Source organism: Ranitomeya imitator, unplaced genomic scaffold, assembly GCF_032444005.1.
Source record: "Ranitomeya imitator isolate aRanImi1 unplaced genomic scaffold, aRanImi1.pri SCAFFOLD_460, whole genome shotgun sequence".
NCBI classification, from domain to species: domain Eukaryota; kingdom Metazoa; phylum Chordata; class Amphibia; order Anura; family Dendrobatidae; genus Ranitomeya; species Ranitomeya imitator.
In genome coordinates this window covers 20,685-40,124 of record NW_027194831.1, presented here as the reverse complement: position 1 = coordinate 40,124, position 19,440 = coordinate 20,685, and the positions used below count along the sequence as shown (strand labels likewise).

General features: G+C 42.3%; 20 non-coding genes across 20 annotated transcripts; 11 read left to right on the top strand and 9 right to left on the bottom strand.

Annotated features, from left to right (window-relative positions):
• Positions 1 to 304: 304 nt before the first annotated feature.
• TRNAN-GUU (transfer RNA asparagine (anticodon GUU)) lies at positions 305 to 378 on the bottom strand. Its single transcript has one exon. It is a non-coding gene; the product is annotated as a tRNA-Asn (tRNA).
• Positions 379 to 2,101: 1,723 nt separating this feature from the next.
• Positions 2,102 to 2,175, bottom strand: TRNAN-GUU (transfer RNA asparagine (anticodon GUU)). The gene has a single exon. It is a non-coding gene; the product is annotated as a tRNA-Asn (tRNA).
• A 1,722-nt stretch (positions 2,176 to 3,897) lies between these two features.
• TRNAI-GAU (transfer RNA isoleucine (anticodon GAU)) lies at positions 3,898 to 3,971 on the bottom strand. The gene has a single exon. It is a non-coding gene; the product is annotated as a tRNA-Ile (tRNA).
• A 1,719-nt stretch (positions 3,972 to 5,690) lies between these two features.
• On the bottom strand, positions 5,691 to 5,764 carry TRNAN-GUU (transfer RNA asparagine (anticodon GUU)). Its single transcript has one exon. It is a non-coding gene; the product is annotated as a tRNA-Asn (tRNA).
• Positions 5,765 to 9,257: 3,493 nt separating this feature from the next.
• On the bottom strand, positions 9,258 to 9,331 carry TRNAN-GUU (transfer RNA asparagine (anticodon GUU)). Its single transcript has one exon. It is a non-coding gene; the product is annotated as a tRNA-Asn (tRNA).
• Positions 9,332 to 11,050: 1,719 nt separating this feature from the next.
• TRNAN-GUU (transfer RNA asparagine (anticodon GUU)) lies at positions 11,051 to 11,124 on the bottom strand. Its single transcript has one exon. It is a non-coding gene; the product is annotated as a tRNA-Asn (tRNA).
• A 1,472-nt stretch (positions 11,125 to 12,596) lies between these two features.
• On the top strand, positions 12,597 to 12,682 carry TRNAY-GUA (transfer RNA tyrosine (anticodon GUA)). Its single transcript is given in 2 exon segments — positions 12,597 to 12,633; positions 12,647 to 12,682. It is a non-coding gene; the product is annotated as a tRNA-Tyr (tRNA).
• Positions 12,683 to 12,839: 157 nt separating this feature from the next.
• On the bottom strand, positions 12,840 to 12,913 carry TRNAN-GUU (transfer RNA asparagine (anticodon GUU)). Its single transcript has one exon. It is a non-coding gene; the product is annotated as a tRNA-Asn (tRNA).
• Positions 12,914 to 13,453: 540 nt separating this feature from the next.
• On the top strand, positions 13,454 to 13,525 carry TRNAG-UCC (transfer RNA glycine (anticodon UCC)). Its single transcript has one exon. It is a non-coding gene; the product is annotated as a tRNA-Gly (tRNA).
• Positions 13,526 to 14,218: 693 nt separating this feature from the next.
• On the top strand, positions 14,219 to 14,291 carry TRNAA-AGC (transfer RNA alanine (anticodon AGC)). The gene has a single exon. It is a non-coding gene; the product is annotated as a tRNA-Ala (tRNA).
• Positions 14,292 to 14,387: 96 nt separating this feature from the next.
• On the top strand, positions 14,388 to 14,473 carry TRNAY-GUA (transfer RNA tyrosine (anticodon GUA)). The gene is given in 2 exon segments: positions 14,388 to 14,424; positions 14,438 to 14,473. It is a non-coding gene; the product is annotated as a tRNA-Tyr (tRNA).
• A 157-nt stretch (positions 14,474 to 14,630) lies between these two features.
• Positions 14,631 to 14,704, bottom strand: TRNAN-GUU (transfer RNA asparagine (anticodon GUU)). Its single transcript has one exon. It is a non-coding gene; the product is annotated as a tRNA-Asn (tRNA).
• A 540-nt stretch (positions 14,705 to 15,244) lies between these two features.
• Positions 15,245 to 15,316, top strand: TRNAG-UCC (transfer RNA glycine (anticodon UCC)). The gene has a single exon. It is a non-coding gene; the product is annotated as a tRNA-Gly (tRNA).
• A 691-nt stretch (positions 15,317 to 16,007) lies between these two features.
• Positions 16,008 to 16,080, top strand: TRNAA-AGC (transfer RNA alanine (anticodon AGC)). The gene has a single exon. It is a non-coding gene; the product is annotated as a tRNA-Ala (tRNA).
• Positions 16,081 to 16,176: 96 nt separating this feature from the next.
• Positions 16,177 to 16,262, top strand: TRNAY-GUA (transfer RNA tyrosine (anticodon GUA)). The gene is given in 2 exon segments: positions 16,177 to 16,213; positions 16,227 to 16,262. It is a non-coding gene; the product is annotated as a tRNA-Tyr (tRNA).
• A 771-nt stretch (positions 16,263 to 17,033) lies between these two features.
• Positions 17,034 to 17,105, top strand: TRNAG-UCC (transfer RNA glycine (anticodon UCC)). Its single transcript has one exon. It is a non-coding gene; the product is annotated as a tRNA-Gly (tRNA).
• A 696-nt stretch (positions 17,106 to 17,801) lies between these two features.
• Positions 17,802 to 17,874, top strand: TRNAA-AGC (transfer RNA alanine (anticodon AGC)). Its single transcript has one exon. It is a non-coding gene; the product is annotated as a tRNA-Ala (tRNA).
• A 96-nt stretch (positions 17,875 to 17,970) lies between these two features.
• TRNAY-GUA (transfer RNA tyrosine (anticodon GUA)) lies at positions 17,971 to 18,056 on the top strand. The gene is given in 2 exon segments: positions 17,971 to 18,007; positions 18,021 to 18,056. It is a non-coding gene; the product is annotated as a tRNA-Tyr (tRNA).
• Positions 18,057 to 18,213: 157 nt separating this feature from the next.
• Positions 18,214 to 18,287, bottom strand: TRNAN-GUU (transfer RNA asparagine (anticodon GUU)). Its single transcript has one exon. It is a non-coding gene; the product is annotated as a tRNA-Asn (tRNA).
• Positions 18,288 to 18,827: 540 nt separating this feature from the next.
• On the top strand, positions 18,828 to 18,899 carry TRNAG-UCC (transfer RNA glycine (anticodon UCC)). The gene has a single exon. It is a non-coding gene; the product is annotated as a tRNA-Gly (tRNA).
• Positions 18,900 to 19,440: the final 541 nt, after the last annotated feature.

The following is a 19,440-nucleotide window of genomic DNA, read 5'->3' as shown; positions in this document are numbered from 1 at the left end:
GAATCATTTTTACCACCTGCTCGTGGCACCCATGGCCAAACCTAGTGGGCTTTTTAACAATCCTTCGATAGCTCAGCGGGTAGAGCGGAGGACTGTAGCTCTAAATTAGCAATCCTTAGGTCGCTGGTTCAATTCCGGCTCGAAGGAAGTTTTGTTTATCCTATCTCATCCAGAAGGTTTTTCTCCAGTTTGTCTCGTGAATTCAAAACATCGTCAGCAAAATGGCTTTTACTTGAGGGAGATGCTTAGCACAAATGCAAAAACTTCTTCAACTGTAGCTTACTACTGAAGCAAAAGGGTGCAACGTCCCTGGGTGGACTCGAACCACCAACCTTTCGGTTAACAGCCGAACGCGCTAACCGATTGCGCCACAGAGACATGATTTTCAACAAAAACAAACAAACATTTGCAAAGCACCAAGAATAATTTAGTTGCCAACAGATAAGAAATGGCTGATAAATTACATGACATAGACCAGAAGGCAGGCAGTAATTAGACTTCAACTCTGAGCATCCTCCACCATAAGCAGAGTGGCGCAGCGGAAGCGTGCTGGGCCCATAACCCAGAGGTCGATGGATCGAAACCATCCTCTGCTAAACGGTTGTGTTTTATACTCTTCATCATTACATTTCATCTAAATGCCCCTGTCTACAGCAAACCCTATTGGCTCAAAAAAACACTGGTTAAAACCCTGAATCCCAGTTCAACTCATGCCGCTAAAGGACCAGAAGGCCTTTACGACGTCTCAAAATTTTCTATAAACAAACCATAAAAGGTCAATGGTTCTCCTTGGGATTGTGCTACATCACAACTTTTTTCACTCTCCCCCAGTTTGATTCTCCATGTACTTAGAAAGGATTTGCTAGAACGTTTACTGTTATTGCAGAAAATGTAAAAAAAAAATGCGCGCTTACGTAAGCGTTGGTGGTATAGTGGTGAGCATAGCTGCCTTCCAAGCAGTTGACCCGGGTTCGATTCCCGGCCAACGCATGGCTTGCTTTTTCACCATTGGTGTTGCGTTTATTCTCTTTTAATGTTCTCTTTTGTGTTCAAGCTCATGCTCTACTCTCTTCTTACAGTTTAGCAACCACAAAAAGGAGAAAAAAACGAAGAGAAGCGTTCTTAGCTTTTTCAACACTTCATCTAAACCATTTGCTGCTCATCAGTTATTGTTTGAAACTTAGTAGGGTTAGTCCGCAATACAAAAGCAATGCCAAGGTAAACATTGGTATTGTGCTGGTTGGTGTAGCTTCTGTCAAAAGCAAACGCGTTTTGGCTCAAAAATTACTGGTCAAAACCCTGAATCCTGGATCAACTTGTGCCAAAGGACCAGAAGGCCTTCACGACCTCTCAGCAGTTTCTATAAACAAACAAAGCCATAAAAGGTCAATGGTTCTCTTTTGGGATTGTGCTACATCGCAACTTTTTTCTTCAAACTATGCAAGTTTTTTTCACTGTCCCCAATTTGATTCTCCATGTACATAGAAAGGGGTTGCTAGAAAGTTGCCCAACTGTATTTGTAGGGCACCAATCACGTTGTAGACTCCTTAAATGTTCTTCCAGTATGCAAAAATGGAATCCACACTTAAAAAAAAAAAAAAAAAAAAAAAGCTTGCAATGGCATGTGTGATTGTATATGAAAATTGTGACCTGGTGTGACGTGAAACTGACGATATGTTTGCCAGGTTTGGGGGATTAGCTCAAGTGGTAGAGCGCTCGCTTAGCATGCGAGAGGTAGCAGGATCGATGCCCGCATTCTCCAATACTACTGCTGAATTCCTTTTTCGCTGGGTTGAATGAATCATTTTTACCACCTGCTCGTGGCACCCATGGCCAAACCTAGTGGGCTTTCAACAATCTTTCGATAGCTCAGCTGGTAGAGCGGAGGACTGTAGCTCTAAATTAGCAATCCTTAGGTCGCTGGTTCAATTCCGGCTCGAAGGAAGTTTTGTTTATCCTATCTCATCCAGAAGGTTTTTCTCCAGTTTGTCTCGTGAATTCAAAACATCGTCAGCAAAATGGCTTTTACTTGAGGGAGATGCTTAGCACAAATGCAAAAACTTCTTCAACTGTAGCTTACTACTGAAGCAAAAGGGTGCAACGTCCCTGGGTGGACTCGAACCACCAACCTTTCGGTTAACAGCCGAACGCGCTAACCGATTGCGCCACAGAGACATGATTTTCAACAAAAACAAACAAACATTTGCAAAGCACCAAGAATAATTTAGTTGCCAACAGATAAGAAATGGCTGATAAATTACATGACATAGACCAGAAGGCAGGCAGTAATTAGACTTCAACTCTGAGCATCCTCCACCATAAGCAGAGTGGCGCAGCGGAAGCGTGCTGGGCCCATAACCCAGAGGTCGATGGATCGAAACCATCCTCTGCTAAACGGTTGTGTTTTATACTCTTCATCATTACATTTCATCTAAATGCCCCTGTCTACAGCAAACCCTTTTGGCTCAAAAAAACACTGGTTAAAACCCTGAATCCCAGTTCAACTCGTGCCGCTAAAGGACCAGAAGGCCTTTACGACGTCTCAAAATTTTCTATAAACAAACCATAAAAGGTCAATGGTTCTCCTTGGGATTGTGCTACATCACAACTTTTTTCACTCTCCCCCAGTTTGATTCTCCATGTACTTAGAAAGGATTTGCTAGAACGTTTACTGTTATTGCAGAAAATGTAAAAAAAAAATGCGCGCTTACGTAAGCGTTGGTGGTATAGTGGTGAGCATAGCTGCCTTCCAAGCAGTTGACCCGGGTTCGATTCCCGGCCAACGCATGGCTTGCTTTTTCACCATTGGTGTTGCGTTTATTCTCTTTTAATGTTCTCTTTTGTGTTCAAGCTCATGCTCTACTCTCTTCTTACAGTTTAGCAACCACAAAAAGGAGAAAAAAACGAAGAGAAGCGTTCTTAGCTTTTTCAACACTTCATCTAAACCATTTGCTGCTCATCAGTTATTGTTTGAAACTTAGTAGGGTTAGTCCGCAATACAAAAGCAATGCCAAGGTAAACATTGGTATTGTGCTGGTTGGTGTAGCTTCTGTCAAAAGCAAACGCGTTTTGGCTCAAAAATTACTGGTCAAAACCCTGAATCCTGGATCAACTTGTGCCAAAGGACCAGAAGGCCTTCACGACCTCTCAGCAGTTTCTATAAACAAACAAAGCCATAAAAGGTCAATGGTTCTTTTTTGGGATTGTGCTACATCGCAACTTTTTTCTTCAAACTATGCAAGTTTTTTTCACTGTCCCCAATTTGATTCTCCATGTACATAGAAAGGGGTTGCTAGAAAGTTGCCCAATTGTATTTGTAGGGCACCAATCACGTTGTAGACTCCTTAAATGTTCTTCCAGTATGCAAAAATGGAATCCACACTTAAAAAAAAAAAAAAAAAAAAAAGCTTGCAATGGCATGTGTGATTGTATATGAAAATTGTGACCTGGTGTGACGTGAAACTGACGATATGTTTGCCAGGTTTGGGGGATTAGCTCAAGTGGTAGAGCGCTCGCTTAGCATGCGAGAGGTAGCGGGATCGATGCCCGCATTCTCCAATACTACTGCTGAATTCCTTTTTCGCTGGGTTGAATGAATCATTTTTACCACCTGCTCGTGGCACCCATGGCCAAACCTAGTGGGCTTTCAACAATCCTTCGATAGCTCAGCTGGTAGAGCGGAGGACTGTAGCTCTAAATTAGCAATCCTTAGGTCGCTGGTTCAATTCCGGCTCGAAGGAAGTTTTGTTTATCCTATCTCATCCAGAAGGTTTTTCTCCAGTTTGTCTCATGAATTCAAAACATCGTCAGCAAAATGGCTTTTACTTGAGGGAGATGCTTAGCACAAATGCAAAAACTTCTTCAACTGTAGCTTACTACTGAAGCAAAAGGGTGCAACGTCCCTGGGTGGACTCGAACCACCAACCTTTCGGTTATCAGCCGAACGCGCTAACCGATTGCGCCACAGAGACATGATTTTCAACAAAAACAAACAAACATTTGCAAAGCACCAAGAATAATTTAGTTGCCAACAGATAAGAAATGGCTGATAAATTACATGACATAGACCAGAAGGCAGGCAGTAATTAGACTTCAACTCTGAGCATCCTCCACCATAAGCAGAGTGGCGCAGCGGAAGCGTGCTGGGCCCATAACCCAGAGGTCGATGGATCGAAACCATCCTCTGCTAAACGGTTGTGTTTTATACTCTTCATCATTACATTTCATCTAAATGCCCCTGTCTACAGCAAACCCTATTGGCTCAAAAAAACACTGGTTAAAACCCTGAATCCCAGTTCAACTCGTGCCGCTAAAGGACCAGAAGGCCTTTACGACGTCTCAAAATTTTCTATAAACAAACCATAAAAGGTCAATGGTTCTCCTTGGGATTGTGCTACATCACAACTTTTTTCACTCTCCCCCAGTTTGATTCTCCATGTACTTAGAAAGGATTTGCTAGAACGTTTACTGTTATTGCAGAAAATGTAAAAAAAAAATGCGCGCTTACGTAAGCGTTGGTGGTATAGTGGTGAGCATAGCTGCCTTCCAAGCAGTTGACCCGGGTTCGATTCCCGGCCAACGCATGGCTTGCTTTTTCACCATTGGTGTTGCGTTTATTCTCTTTTAATGTTTTGTGTTCAAGCTCATGCTCTACTCTCTTCTTACAGTTTAGCAACCACAAAAAGGAGAAAAAAACGAAGAGAAGCGTTCTTAGCTTTTTCAACACTTCATCTAAACCATTTGCTGCTCATCAGTTATTGTTTGAAACTTAGTAGGGTTAGTCCGCAATACAAAAGCAATGTCAAGGTAAACATTGGTATTGTGCTGGTTGGTGTAGCTTCTGTCAAAAGCAAACGCGTTTTGGCTCAAAAATTACTGGTCAAAACCCTGAATCCTGGATCAACTTGTGCCAAAGGACCAGAAGGCCTTCACGACCTCTCAGCAGTTTCTATAAACAAACAAAGCCATAAAAGGTCAATGGTTCTTTTTTGGGATTGTGCTACATCGCAACTTTTTTCTTCAAACTATGCAAGTTTTTTTCACTGTCCCCAATTTGATTCTCCATGTACATAGAAAGGGGTTGCTAGAAAGTTGCCCAACTGTATTTGTAGGGCACCAATCACGTTGTAGACTCCTTAAATGTTCTTCCAGTATGCAAAAATGGAATCCACACTTAAAAAAAAAAAAAAAAAAAAAAAAGCTTGCAATGGCATGTGTGATTGTATATGAAAATTGTGACCTGGTGTGACGTGAAACTGACGATATGTTTGCCAGGTTTGGGGGATTAGCTCAAGTGGTAGAGCGCTCGCTTAGCATGCGAGAGGTAGCGGGATCGATGCCCGCATTCTCCAATACTACTGCTGAATTCCTTTTTCGCTGGGTTGAATGAATCATTTTTACCACCTGCTCGTGGCACCCATGGCCAAACCTAGTGGGCTTTCAACAATCCTTCGATAGCTCAGCTGGTAGTGCGGAGGACTGTAGCTCTAAATTAGCAATCCTTAGGTCGCTGGTTCAATTCCGGCTCGAAGGAAGTTTTGTTTATCCTATCTCATCCAGAAGGTTTTTCTCCAGTTTGTCTCGTGAATTCAAAACATCGTCAGCAAAATGGCTTTTACTTGAGGGAGATGCTTAGCACAAATGCAAAAACCTCTTCAACTGTAGCTTACTACTGAAGCAAAAGGGTGCAACGTCCCTGGGTGGACTCGAACCACCAACCTTTCGGTTAACAGCCGAACGCGCTAACCGATTGCGCCACAGAGACATGATTTTCAACAAAAACAAACAAACATTTGCAAAGCACCAAGAATAATTTAGTTGCCAACAGATAAGAAATGGCTGATAAATTACATGACATAGACCAGAAGGCAGGCAGTAATTAGACTTCAACTCTGAGCATCCTCCACCATAAGCAGAGTGGCGCAGCGGAAGCGTGCTGGGCCCATAACCCAGAGGTCGATGGATCGAAACCATCCTCTGCTAAACGGTTGTGTTTTATACTCTTCATCATTACATTTCATCTAAATGCCCCTGTCTACAGCAAACCCTTTTGGCTCAAAAAAACACTGGTTAAAACCCTGAATCCCAGTTCAACTCGTGCCGCTAAAGGACCAGAAGGCCTTTACGACGTCTCAAAATTTTCTATAAACAAACCATAAAAGGTCAATGGTTCTCCTTGGGATTGTGCTACATCACAACTTTTTTCACTCTCCCCCAGTTTGATTCTCCATGTACTTAGAAAGGATTTGCTAGAACGTTTACTGTTATTGCAGAAAATGTAAAAAAAAAATGCGCGCTTACGTAAGCGTTGGTGGTATAGTGGTGAGCATAGCTGCCTTCCAAGCAGTTGACCCGGGTTCGATTCCCGGCCAACGCATGGCTTGCTTTTTCACCATTGGTGTTGCGTTTATTCTCTTTTAATGTTTTGTGTTCAAGCTCATGCTCTACTCTTTTCTTACAGTTTAGCAACCACAAAAAGGAGAAAAAAACGAAGAGAAGCGTTCTTAGCTTTTTCAACACTTCATCTAAACCATTTGCTGCTCATCAGTTATTGTTTGAAACTTAGTAGGGTTAGTCCGCAATACAAAAGCAATGCCAAGGTAAACATTGGTATTGTGCTGGTTGGTGTAGCTTCTGTCAAAAGCAAACGCGTTTTGGCTCAAAAATTACTGGTCAAAACCCTGAATCCTGGATCAACTTGTGCCAAAGGACCAGAAGGCCTTCACGACCTCTCAGCAGTTTCTATAAACAAACAAAGCCATAAAAGGTCAATGGTTCTTTTTTGGGATTGTGCTACATCGCAACTTTTTTCTTCAAACTATGCAAGTTTTTTTCACTGTCCCCAATTTGATTCTCCATGTACATAGAAAGGGGTTGCTAGAAAGTTGCCCAACTGTATTTGTAGGGCACCAATCACGTTGTAGACTCCTTAAATGTTCTTCCAGTATGCAAAAATGGAATCCACACTTAAAAAAAAAAAAAAAAAAAAAAGCTTGCAATGGCATGTGTGATTGTATATGAAAATTGTGACCTGGTGTGACGTGAAACTGACGATATGTTTGCCAGGTTTGGGGGATTAGCTCAAGTGGTAGAGCGCTCGCTTAGCATGCGAGAGGTAGCGGGATCGATGCCCGCATTCTCCAATACTACTGCTGAATTCCTTTTTCGCTGGGTTGAATGAATCATTTTTACCACCTGCTCGTGGCACCCATGGCCAAACCTAGTGGGCTTTCAACAATCCTTCGATAGCTCAGCTGGTAGAGCGGAGGACTGTAGCTCTAAATTAGCAATCCTTAGGTCGCTGGTTCAATTCCGGCTCGAAGGAAGTTTTGTTTATCCTATCTCATCCAGAAGGTTTTTCTCCAGTTTGTCTCGTGAATTCAAAACATCGTCAGCAAAATGGCTTTTTCTTGAGGGAGATGCTTAGCACAAATGCAAAAACTTCTTCAACTGAAGCAAAAGGGTGCAACGTCCCTGGGTGGACTCGAACCACCAACCTTTCGGTTAACAGCCGAACGCGCTAACCGATTGCGCCACAGACACATGATTTTCACCAAAAACAAACAAACATTTGCAAAGCACCAAGAATAATTTAGTTGCCAACAGATAAGAAATGGCTGATAAATTACATGACATAGACCAGAAGGCAGGCAGTAATTAGACTTCAACTCTGAGCATCCTCCACCATAAGCAGAGTGGCGCAGCGGAAGCGTGCTGGGCCCATAACCCAGAGGTCGATGGATCGAAACCATCCTCTGCTAAACGGTTGTGTTTTATACTCTTCATCATTACATTTCATCTAAATGCCCCTGTCTACAGCAAACCCTTTTGGCTCAAAAAAACACTGGTTAAAACCCTGAATCCCAGTTCAACTCGTGCCGCTAAAGGACCAGAAGGCCTTTACGACGTCTCAAAATTTTCTATAAACAAACCATAAAAGGTCAATGGTTCTCCTTGGGATTGTGCTACATCACAACTTTTTTCACTCTCCCCCAGTTTGATTCTCCATGTACTTAGAAAGGATTTGCTAGAACGTTTACTGTTATTGCAGAAAATGTAAAAAAAAAATGCGCGCTTACGTAAGCGTTGGTGGTATAGTGGTGAGCATAGCTGCCTTCCAAGCAGTTGACCCGGGTTCGATTCCCGGCCAACGCATGGCTTGCTTTTTCACCATTGGTGTTGCGTTTATTCTCTTTTAATGTTTTGTGTTCAAGCTCATGCTCTACTCTTTTCTTACAGTTTAGCAACCACAAAAAGGAGAAAAAAACTAAGAGAAGCGTTCTTAGCTTTTTCAACACTTCATCTAAACCATTTGCTGCTCATCAGTTATTGTTTGAAACTTAGTAGGGTTAGTCCGCAATACAAAAGCAATGCCAAGGTAAACATTGGTATTGTGCTGGTTGGTGTAGCTTCTGTCAAAAGCAAACGCGTTTTGGCTCAAAAATTACTGGTCAAAACCCTGAATCCTGGATCAACTTGTGCCAAAGGACCAGAAGGCCTTCACGACCTCTCAGCAGTTTCTATAAACAAACAAAGCCATAAAAGGTCAATGGTTCTCTTTTGGGATTGTGCTACATCGCAACTTTTTTCTTCAAACTATGCAAGTTTTTTTCACTGTCCCCAATTTGATTCTCCATGTACATAGAAAGGGGTTGCTAGAAAGTTGCCCAACTGTATTTGTAGGGCACCAATCACGTTGTAGACTCCTTAAATGTTCTTCCAGTATGCAAAAATGGAATCCACACTTAAAAAAAAAAAAAAAAAAAAGCTTGCACTGGCATGTGTGATTGTATATGAAAATTGTGACCTGGTGTGACGTGAAACTGACGATATGTTTGCCAGGTTTGGGGGATTAGCTCAAGTGGTAGAGCGCTCGCTTAGCATGCGAGAGGTAGCGGGATCGATGCCCGCATTCTCCAATACTACTGCTGAATTCCTTTTTCGCTGGGTTGAATGAATCATTTTTACCACCTGCTCGTGGCACCCATGGCCAAACCTAGTGGGCTTTCAACAATCCTTCGATAGCTCAGCTGGTAGAGCGGAGGACTGTAGCTCTAAATTAGCAATCCTTAGGTCGCTGGTTCAATTCCGGCTCGAAGGAAGTTTTGTTTATCCTATCTCATCCAGAAGGTTTTTCTCCAGTTTGTCTCGTGAATTCAAAACATCATCAGCAAAATGGCTTTTACTTGAGGGAGATGCTTAGCACAAATGCAAAAACTTCTTCAACTGTAGCTTACTACTGAAGCAAAAGGGTGCAACGTCCCTGGGTGGACTCGAACCACCAACCTTTCGGTTAACAGCCGAACGCGCTAACCGATTGCGCCACAGAGACATGATTTTCAACAAAAACAAACAAACATTTGCAAAGCACCAAGAATAATTTAGTTGCCAACAGATAAAAAAAGGCTGATAAATTACATGACATAGACCAGAAGGCAGGCAGTAATTAGACTTCAACTCTGAGCATCCTCCACCATAAGCAGAGTGGCGCAGCGGAAGCGTGCTGGGCCCATAACCCAGAGGTCGATGGATCGAAACCATCCTCTGCTAAACGGTTGTGTTTTATACTCTTCATCATTACATTTCATCTAAATGCCCCTGTCTACAGCAAACCCTTTTGGCTCAAAAAAACACTGGTTAAAACCCTGAATCCCAGTTCAACTCGTGCCGCTAAAGGACCAGAAGGCCTTTACGACGTCTCAAAATTTTCTATAAACAAACCATAAAAGGTCAATGGTTCTCCTTGGGATTGTGCTACATCACAACTTTTTTCACTCTCCCCCAGTTTGATTCTCCATGTACTTAGAAAGGATTTGCTAGAACGTTTACTGTTATTGCAGAAAATGTAAAAAAAAAATGCGCGCTTACGTAAGCGTTGGTGGTATAGTGGTGAGCATAGCTGCCTTCCAAGCAGTTGACCCGGGTTCGATTCCCGGCCAACGCATGGCTTGCTTTTTCACCATTGGTGTTGCGTTTATTCTCTTTTAATGTTTTGTGTTCAAGCTCATGCTCTACTCTTTTCTTACAGTTTAGCAACCACAAAAAGGAGAAAAAAACGAAGAGAAGCGTTCTTAGCTTTTTCAACACTTCATCTAAACCATTTGCTGCTCATCAGTTATTGTTTGAAACTTAGTAGGGTTAGTCCGCAATACAAAAGCAATGTCAAGGTAAACATTGGTATTGTGCTGGTTGGTGTAGCTTCTGTCAAAAGCAAACGCGTTTTGGCTCAAAAATTACTGGTCAAAACCCTGAATCCTGGATCAACTTGTGCCAAAGGACCAGAAGGCCTTCACGACCTCTCAGCAGTTTCTATAAACAAACAAAGCCATAAAAGGTCAATGGTTCTTTTTTGGGATTGTGCTACATCGCAACTTTTTTCTTCAAACTATGCAAGTTTTTTTCACTGTCCCCAATTTGATTCTCCATGTACATAGAAAGGGGTTGCTAGAAAGTTGCCCAACTGTATTTGTAGGGCACCAATCACGTTGTAGACTCCTTAAATGTTCTTCCAGTATGCAAAAATGGAATCCACACTTAAAAAAAAAAAAAAAAAAAAAAAAGCTTGCAATGGCATGTGTGATTGTATATGAAAATTGTGACCTGGTGTGACGTGAAACTGATGATATGTTTGCCAGGTTTGGGGGATTAGCTCAAGTGGTAGAGCGCTCGCTTAGCATGCGAGAGGTAGCGGGATCGATGCCCGCATTCTCCAATACTACTGCTGAATTCCTTTTTCGCTGGGTTGAATGAATCATTTTTACCACCTGCTCGTGGCACCCATGGCCAAACCTAGTGGGCTTTCAACAATCCTTCGATAGCTCAGCTGGTAGTGCGGAGGACTGTAGCTCTAAATTAGCAATCCTTAGGTCGCTGGTTCAATTCCGGCTCGAAGGAAGTTTTGTTTATCCTATCTCATCCAGAAGGTTTTTCTCCAGTTTGTCTCGTGAATTCAAAACATCGTCAGCAAAATGGCTTTTACTTGAGGGAGATGCTTAGCACAAATGCAAAAACCTCTTCAACTGTAGCTTACTACTGAAGCAAAAGGGTGCAACGTCCCTGGGTGGACTCGAACCACCAACCTTTCGGTTAACAGCCGAACGCGCTAACCGATTGCGCCACAGAGACATGATTTTCAACAAAAACAAACAAACATTTGCAAAGCACCAAGAATAATTTAGTTGCCAACAGATAAGAAATGGCTGATAAATTACATGACATAGACCAGAAGGCAGGCAGTAATTAGACTTCAACTCTGAGCATCCTCCACCATAAGCAGAGTGGCGCAGCGGAAGCGTGCTGGGCCCATAACCCAGAGGTCGATGGATCGAAACCATCCTCTGCTAAACGGTTGTGTTTTATACTCTTCATCATTACATTTCATCTAAATGCCCCTGTCTACAGCAAACCCTTTTGGCTCAAAAAAACACTGGTTAAAACCCTGAATCCCAGTTCAACTCGTGCCGCTAAAGGACCAGAAGGCCTTTACGACGTCTCAAAATTTTCTATAAACAAACCATAAAAGGTCAATGGTTCTCCTTGGGATTGTGCTACATCACAACTTTTTTCACTCTCCCCCAGTTTGATTCTCCATGTACTTAGAAAGGATTTGCTAGAACGTTTACTGTTATTGCAGAAAATGTAAAAAAAAAATGCGCGCTTACGTAAGCATTGGTGGTATAGTGGTGAGCATAGCTGCCTTCCAAGCAGTTGACCCGGGTTCGATTCCCGGCCAACGCATGGCTTGCTTTTTCACCATTGGTGTTGCGTTTATTCTCTTTTAATGTTTTGTGTTCAAGCTCATGCTCTACTCTTTTCTTACAGTTTAGCAACCACAAAAAGGAGAAAAAAACTAAGAGAAGCGTTCTTAGCTTTTTCAACACTTCATCTAAACCATTTGCTGCTCATCAGTTATTGTTTGAAACTTAGTAGGGTTAGTCCGCAATACAAAAGCAATGCCAAGGTAAACATTGGTATTGTGCTGGTTGGTGTAGCTTCTGTCAAAAGCAAACGCGTTTTGGCTCAAAAATTACTGGTCAAAACCCTGAATCCTGGATCAACTTGTGCCAAAGGACCAGAAGGCCTTCACGACCTCTCAGCAGTTTCTATAAACAAACAAAGCCATAAAAGGTCAATGGTTCTCTTTTGGGATTGTGCTACATCGCAACTTTTTTCTTCAAACTATGCAAGTTTTTTTCACTGTCCCCAATTTGATTCTCCATGTACATAGAAAGGGGTTGCTAGAAAGTTGCCCAACTGTATTTGTAGGGCACCAATCACGTTGTAGACTCCTTAAATGTTCTTCCAGTATGCAAAAATGGAATCCACACTTAAAAAAAAAAAAAAAAAAAAGCTTGCACTGGCATGTGTGATTGTATATGAAAATTGTGACCTGGTGTGACGTGAAACTGACGATATGTTTTCCAGGTTTGGGGGATTAGCTCAAGTGGTAGAGCGCTCGCTTAGCATGCGAGAGGTAGTGGGATCGATGCCCGCATTCTCCAATACTACTGCTGAATTCCTTTTTCGCTGGGTTGAATGAATCATTTTTACCACCTGCTCGTGGCACCCATGGCCAAACCTAGTGGGCTTTCAACAATCCTTCGATAGCTCAGCTGGTAGAGCGGAGGACTGTAGCTCTAAATTAGCAATCCTTAGGTCGCTGGTTCAATTCCGGCTCGAAGGAAGTTTTGTTTATCCTATCTCATCCAGAAGGTTTTTCTCCAGTTTGTCTCGTGAATTCAAAACATCATCAGCAAAATGGCTTTTACTTGAGGGAGATGCTTAGCACAAATGCAAAAACTTCTTCAACTGTAGCTTACTACTGAAGCAAAAGGGTGCAACGTCCCTGGGTGGACTCGAACCACCAACCTTTCGGTTAACAGCCGAACGCGCTAACCGATTGCGCCACAGAGACATGATTTTCAACAAAAACAAACAAACATTTGCAAAGCACCAAGAATAATTTAGTTGCCAACAGATAAAAAAAGGCTGATAAATTACATGACATAGACCAGAAGGCAGGCAGTAATTAGACTTCAACTCTGAGCATCCTCCACCATAAGCAGAGTGGCGCAGCGGAAGCGTGCTGGGCCCATAACCCAGAGGTCGATGGATCGAAACCATCCTCTGCTAAACGGTTGTGTTTTATACTCTTCATCATTACATTTCATCTAAATGCCCCTGTCTACAGCAAACCCTTTTGGCTCAAAAAAACACTGGTTAAAACCCTGAATCCCAGTTCAACTCGTGCCGCTAAAGGACCAGAAGGCCTTTACGACGTCTCAAAATTTTCTATAAACAAACCATAAAAGGTCAATGGTTCTCCTTGGGATTGTGCTACATCACAACTTTTTTCACTCTCCCCCAGTTTGATTCTCCATGTACTTAGAAAGGATTTGCTAGAACGTTTACTGTTATTGCAGAAAATGTAAAAAAAAAATGCGCGCTTACGTAAGCGTTGGTGGTATAGTGGTGAGCATAGCTGCCTTCCAAGCAGTTGACCCGGGTTCGATTCCCGGCCAACGCATGGCTTGCTTTTTCACCATTGGTGTTGCGTTTATTCTCTTTTAATGTTTTGTGTTCAAGCTCATGCTCTACTCTTTTCTTACAGTTTAGCAACCACAAAAAGGAGAAAAAAACGAAGAGAAGCGTTCTTAGCTTTTTCAACACTTCATCTAAACCATTTGCTGCTCATCAGTTATTGTTTGAAACTTAGTAGGGTTAGTCCGCAATACAAAAGCAATGCCAAGGTAAACATTGGTATTGTGCTGGTTGGTGTAGCTTCTGTCAAAAGCAAACGCGTTTTGGCTCAAAAATTACTGGTCAAAACCCTGAATCCTGGATCAACTTGTGCCAAAGGACCAGAAGGCCTTCACGACCTCTCAGCAGTTTCTATAAACAAACAAAGCCATAAAAGGTCAATGGTTCTTTTTTGGGATTGTGCTACATCGCAACTTTTTTCTTCAAACTATGCAAGTTTTTTTCACTGTCCCCAATTTGATTCTCCATGTACATAGAAAGGGGTTGCTAGAAAGTTGCCCAACTGTATTTGTAGGGCACCAATCACGTTGTAGACTCCTTAAATGTTCTTCCAGTATGCAAAAATGGAATCCACACTTAAAAAAAAAAAAAAAAAAAAAAGCTTGCAATGGCATGTGTGATTGTATATGAAAATTGTGACCTGGTGTGACGTGAAACTGACGATATGTTTGCCAGGTTTGGGGGATTAGCTCAAGTGGTAGAGCGCTCGCTTAGCATGCGAGAGGTAGCGGGATCGATGCCCGCATTCTCCAATACTACTGCTGAATTCCTTTTTCGCTGGGTTGAATGAATCATTTTTACCACCTGCTCGTGGCACCCATGGCCAAACCTAGTGGGCTTTCAACAATCCTTCGATAGCTCAGCTGGTAGAGCGGAGGACTGTAGCTCTAAATTAGCAATCCTTAGGTCGCTGGTTCAATTCCGGCTCGAAGGAAGTTTTGTTTATCCTATCTCATCCAGAAGGTTTTTCTCCAGTTTGTCTCGTGAATTCAAAACATCGTCAGCAAAATGGCTTTTACTTGAGGGAGATGCTTAGCACAAATGCAAAAACTTCTTCAACTGTAGCTTACTACTGAAGCAAAAGGGTGCAACGTCCCTGGGTGGACTCGAACCACCAACCTTTCGGTTAACAGCCGAACGCGCTAACCGATTGCGCCACAGAGACATGATTTTCAACAAAAACAAACAAACATTTGCAAAGCACCAAGAATAATTTAGTTGCCAACAGATAAGAAATGGCTGATAAATTACATGACATAGACCAGAAGGCAGGCAGTAATTAGACTTCAACTCTGAGCATCCTCCACCATAAGCAGAGTGGCGCAGCGGAAGCGTGCTGGGCCCATAACCCAGAGGTCGATGGATCGAAACCATCCTCTGCTAAACGGTTGTGTTTTATACTCTTCATCATTACATTTCATCTAAATGCCCCTGTCTACAGCAAACCCTTTTGGCTCAAATAAACACTGGTTAAAACCCTGAATCCCAGTTCAACTCGTGCCGCTAAAGGACCAGAAGGCCTTTACGACGTCTCAAAATTTTCTATAAACAAACCATAAAAGGTCAATGGTTCTCCTTGGGATTGTGCTACATCACAACTTTTTTCACTCTCCCCCAGTTTGATTCTCCATGTACTTAGAAAGGATTTGCTAGAACGTTTACTGTTATTGCAGAAAATGTAAAAAAAAAATGCGCGCTTACGTAAGCGTTGGTGGTATAGTGGTGAGCATAGCTGCCTTCCAAGCAGTTGACCCGGGTTCGATTCCCGGCCAACGCATGGCTTGCTTTTTCACCATTGGTGTTGCGTTTATTCTCTTTTAATGTTTTGTGTTCAAGCTCATGCTCTACTCTCTTCTTACAGTTTAGCAACCACAAAAAGGAGAAAAAAACGAAGAGAAGCGTTCTTAGCTTTTTCAACACTTCATCTAAACCATTTGCTGCTCATCAGTTATTGTTTGAAACTTAGTAGGGTTAGTCCGCAATACAAAAGCAATGCCAAGGTAAACATTGGTATTGTGCTGGTTGGTGTAGCTTCTGTCAAAAGCAAACGCGTTTTGGCTCAAAAATTACTGGTCAAAACCCTGAATCCTGGATCAACTTGTGCCAAAGGACCAGAAGGCCTTCACGACCTCTCAGCAGTTTCTATAAACAAACAAAGCCATAAAAGGTCAATGGTTCTCTTTTGGGATTGTGCTACATCGCAACTTTTTTCTTCAAACTATGCAAGTTTTTTTCACTGTCCCCAATTTGATTCTCCATGTACATAGAAAGGGGTTGCTAGAAAGTTGCCCAACTGTATTTGTAGGGCACCAATCACGTTGTAGACTCCTTAAATGTTCTTCCAGTATGCAAAAATGGAATCCACACTTAAAAAAAAAAAAAAAAAAAAGCTTGCAATGGCATGTGTGATTGTATATGAAAATTGTGACCTGGTGTGACGTGAAACTGACGATATGCTTGCCAGGTTTGGGGGATTAGCTCAAGTGGTAGAGCGCTCGCTTAGCATGCGAGAGGTAGCGGGATCGATGCCCGCATTCTCCAATACTACTGCTGAATTCCTTTTTTGCTGGGTTGAATGAATCATTTTTACCACCTGCTCGTGGCACCCATGGCCAAACCTAGTGGGCTTTCAACAATCCTTCGATAGCTCAGCTGGTAGAGCGGAGGACTGTAGCTCTAAATTAGCAATCCTTAGGTCGCTGGTTCAATTCCGGCTCGAAGGAAGTTTTGTTTAACCTATCTCATCCAGAAGGTTTTTCTCCAGTTTGTCTCGTGAATTCAAAACATCGTCAGCAAAATGGCTTTTACTTGAGGGAGATGCTTAGCACAAATGCAAAAACTTCTTCAACTGTAGCTTACTACTGAAGCAAAAGGGTGCAATGTCCCTGGGTGGACTCGAACCACCAACTTTTCAGTTAACAGCCGAACGCGCTAACCGATTGCGCCACAGAGACATGATTTTCAACAAAAACAAACAAACATTTGCAAAGCACCAAGAATAATTTAGTTGCCAACAGATAAGAAATGGCTGATAAATTACATGACATAGACCAGAAGGCAGGCAGTAATTAGACTTCAACTCTGAGCATCCTCCACCATAAGCAGAGTGGCGCAGCGGAAGCGTGCTGGGCCCATAACCCAGAGGTCGATGGATCGAAACCATCCTCTGCTAAACGGTTGTGTTTTATACTCTTCATCATTACATTTCATCTAAATGCCCCTGTCTACAGCAAACCCTTTTGGCTCAAAAAAACACTGGTTAAAACCCTGAATCCCAGTTCAACTCGTGCCGCTAAAGGACCAGAAGGCCTTTACGACGTCTCAAAATTTTCTATAAACAAACCATAAAAGGTCAATGGTTCTCCTTGGGATTGTGCTACATCACAACTTTTTTCACTCTCCCCCAGTTTGATTCTCCATGTACTTAGAAAGGATTTGCTAGAACGTTTACTATTATTGCAGAAAATGTAAAAAAAAAATGCGCGCTTACGTAAGCGTTGGTGGTATAGTGGTGAGCATAGCTGCCTTCCAAGCAGTTGACCCGGGTTCGATTCCCGGCCAACGCATGGCTTGCTTTTTCACCATTGGTGTTGCGTTTATTCTCTTTTAATGTTTTGTGTTCAAGCTCATGCTCTACTCTTTTCTTACAGTTTAGCAACCACAAAAAGGAGAAAAAAACTAAGAGAAGCGTTCTTAGCTTTTTCAACACTTCATCTAAACCATTTGCTGCTCATCAGATATTGTTTGAAACTTAGTAGGGTTAGTCCGCAATACAAAAGCAATGCCAAGGTAAACATTGGTATTGTGCTGGTTGGTGTAGCTTCTGTCAAAAGCAAACGCGTTTTGGCTCAAAAATTACTGGTCAAAACCCTGAATCCTGGATCAACTTGTGCCAAAGGACCAGAAGGCCTTCACGACCTCTCAGCAGTTTCTATAAACAAACAAAGCCATAAAAGGTCAATGGTTCTCTTTTGGGATTGTGCTACATCGCAACTTTTTTCTTCAAACTATGCAAGTTTTTTTCACTGTCCCCAATTTGATTCTCCATGTACATAGAAAGGGGTTGCTAGAAAGTTGCCCAACTGTATTTGTAGGGCACCAATCACGTTGTAGACTCCTTAAATGTTCTTCCAGTATGCAAAAATGGAATCCACACTTAAAAAAAAAAAAAAAAAAAAAAAAAGCTTGCAATGGCATGTGTGATTGTATATGAAAATTGTGACCTGGTGTGACGTGAAACTGACGATATGTTTGCCAGGTTTGGGGGATTAGCTCAAGTGGTAGAGCGCTCGCTTAGCATGCGAGAGGTAGCGGGATCGATGCCCGCATTCTCCAATACTACTGCTGAATTCCTTTTTCGCTGGGTTGAATGAATCATTTTTACCACCTGCTCGTGGCACCCATGGCCAAACCTAGTGGGCTTTCAACAATCCTTCGATAGCTCAGCTGGTAGAGCGGAGGACTGTAGCTCTAAATTAGCAATCCTTAGGTCGCTGGTTCAATTCCGGCTCGAAGGAAGTTTTGTTTATCCTATCTCATCCAGAAGGTTTTTCTCCAGTTTGTCTCGTGAATTCAAAACATCGTCAGCAAAATGGCTTTTACTTGAGGGAGATGCTTAGCACAAATGCAAAAACTTCTTCAACTGTAGCTTACTACTGAAGCAAAAGGGTGCAACGTCCCTGGGTGGACTCGAACCACCAACCTTTCGGTTAACAGCCGAACGCGCTAACCGATTGCGCCACAGAGACATGATTTTCAACAAAAACAAACAAACATTTGCAAAGCACCAAGAATAATTTAGTTGCCAACAGATAAGAAATGGCTGATAAAGTACATGACATAGACCAGAAGGCAGGCAGTAATTAGACTTCAACTCTGAGCATCCTCCACCATAAGCAGAGTGGCGCAGCGGAAGCGTGCTGGGCCCATAACCCAGAGGTCGATGGATCGAAACCATCCTCTGCTAAACGGTTGTGTTTTATACTCTTCATCATTACATTTCATCTAAATGCCCCTGTCTACAGCAAACCCTTTTGGCTCAAAAAAACACTGGTTAAAACCCTGAATCCCAGTTCAACTCGTGCCGCTAAAGGACCAGAAGGCCTTTACGACGTCTCAAAATTTTCTATAAACAAACCATAAAAGGTCAATGGTTCTCCTTGGGATTGTGCTACATCACAACTTTTTTCACTCTCCCCCAGTTTGATTCTCCATGTACTTAGAAAGGATTTGCTAGAACGTTTACTGTTATTGCAGAAAATGTAAAAAAAAAATGCGCGCTTACGTAAGCGTTGGTGGTATAGTGGTGAGCATAGCTGCCTTCCAAGCAGTTGACCCGGGTTCGATTCCCGGCCAACGCATGGCTTGCTTTTTCACCATTGGTGTTGCGTTTATTCTCTTTTAATGTTTTGTGTTCAAGCTCAAGCTCTACTCTTTCTTTACAGTTTAGCAACCACAAAAAGGAGAAAAAAACAAAGAGAAGCGTTCTTAGCTTTTTCAACACTTCATCTAAACCATTTGCTGCTCATCAGTTATTGTTTGAAACTTAGTAGGGTTAGTCCGCAATACAAAAGCAATGCCAAGGTAAACATTGGTATTGTGCTGGTTGGTGTAGCTTCTGTCAAAAGCAAACGCGTTTTGGCTCAAAAATTACTGGTCAAAACCCTGAATCCTTGATCAACTTGTGCCAAAGGACCAGAAGGCCTTCACGACCTCTCAGCAGTTTCTATAAACAAACAAAGCCATAAAAGGTCAATGGTTCTCTTTTGGGATTGTGCTACATCGCAACTTTTTTCTTCAAACTATGCAAGTTTTTTTCACTGTCCCCAATTTGATTCTCCATGTACATAGAAAGGGGTTGCTAGAAAGTTGCCCAACTGTATTTGTAGGGCACCAATCACG